This window comes from Rattus rattus, chromosome 6 (assembly GCF_011064425.1).
Source record: "Rattus rattus isolate New Zealand chromosome 6, Rrattus_CSIRO_v1, whole genome shotgun sequence".
Lineage (NCBI taxonomy): Eukaryota > Metazoa > Chordata > Mammalia > Rodentia > Muridae > Rattus > Rattus rattus.
The window spans coordinates 135,807,296-135,809,291 of record NC_046159.1 but is presented as its reverse complement, the minus strand read 5'-3'; positions in this window follow the sequence as shown (position 1 = coordinate 135,809,291).

Genomic DNA, 1,996 nt, shown 5'->3' with positions numbered 1-1,996 from the left:
CCCCGCCCAGAGAGCGGCGCCCTGCCAATCCGGGGGACCGCGCACGCCACGGCGCCCCCTGGCGGTGTGGAGGACAGACCAGCGCTAGCGACAGCCCGCGGGTTCCCAGGAGATACAGCAGGATTCTTGTGACCCCACTATGCTATTCCTGAGCGGGACACTGTGTACCCCGCCTCGCCAAGGCAGCTCACTCCATTTGGCCTTGGCTTTCTTATGCGCTGAAATACTCATTCTAGGGGGAAGCAAGATTACTACTATCCCTACTGTGCCTGCGCTGGTACACTGTTGAAAATAAAGCGAAGACCAACACAATCTGGTCCTAGAGACTTGCTTATGGAATTTGTGCTCTAGACTTCATTTATTCATCACCTGTGAACTTTTTTTTTTTTTTTTTTTGAGACTGGGTTTCTCTCTGTAGCCCTGGCTGTCCTGGAACTAGCTTGGTAGACCAGGATGACCTCGAACTCATGAAAATCCACCTACCTCTGCCTCCCTGGAATTAAACAGACCCACCACCACCCGGCAATTTCTGTTATTTGTTTTTTTTTTTTAAATCATCTACTTTACATAATTACTATTTAAGAACACTTACTGCTCCTGCAGAGGACTTTGGTTTAGTTCTAAGTAACCACACGATAGTTCGTAACCATCCATAACTCCAATTCCTGGGTATCCAATGCCCTCTTCTGACCTCTGTGGGTACCAGGCACACACACTGCACACACATACATGTAGGCAAACACATAAAATAAAGCCGACAAAAAATTTGCCATAAAACGTTAAAAAATGAGTCTGGGACAAGTTAAATATAGTTAAGATGTAACTTATCCTTATCTTTTAGGGGTGTGTTTCTAAACTCTCAGGTTAGACTTTACTGCTTTGGTGCTATGGGATTATCTGCACTGTCCCTAAACTACAGAAGTGGTCTAGACTCTAGACACTAATACACCATACTCTGAGTATTTACAGGGTTTAAAAAAGTGCCTTGTAGATTCATGTCAACACGAGAGCATAAGAAGATACTTTAAAATTGATCAGAATCCCTTTTGGATTTTAGAAAATGGAAATATGGGACTTTCATTATATTGAAGAAAATCCTTTAGCCTTTTCCTGGACCTCCTGGATATGACCATAGCATAGCACCTGGGAGGTTTAGGGTTGGTGGGTAGAAGTCATGAGTTCGAGGCTATTTTGAACAACAAAATAAGTCCAAGTCTGATCTGGGCAACTTGGTTAGACATTGTGTAAAGTAAAATTCAAAGGGAACAAAAAGACTGGTATGAGTTTCAGGATGCGTGATCTCACTGGGAAACCTGAGATTGTGTTATTTACTTAAAAACAGTTGTTTCTAGTTGTGGTGTGGCCCAGCCCTTGTACACATCTTTAATCCCAAACAATGAAGGTACAGTTAGTTTGTAGAAGGAAGCACCCATGTTTGATAGTGATGTCTAATTGAGTGGCAGACAAAGCAATGAATCAGAGAAAGATCTGACAAAATAGTATATGCACAGCTCTCAAGAGAAAAGAGAGGAAAGGGAAGCTACTTAGGAGAGCAGTGCAGAGAGAAAGAGAGGACAGAGGCAGTTTTATCCTGAGAGTTTTACAGAGACTGGCTGAACAGAGAACAAGCTAGACCCAAGTGAAGATGGAATGACTCAGAGAGTGAGAAGGAGCCAGCAGATTAGAGCAGATTGCCAGAGTTAGTTCGAGGCCAAGCAGACCAATTCAGTCAGAAACTGAGAGAGGCCAGTTGGAATCAGTCAGCTTGGAGAGGAATTTAAGCCAGAACAGCTGAACTGAACCAGAGAGGGTGAGTATTTTCAGCAGTAAGTCTCAAAGCCTGTTAAACATTCTAGGCCTATACTAGATTGTATAGAGGCTGGAAGCTTCCAGGACTAGACCTAGGTTATCAGACTGAGGTAGTAAACATCAGAGATGACATTTAATTCAGGGAAATAAAAGTTACGTATATAGGTAATAAAAGTGGCAGTGACGG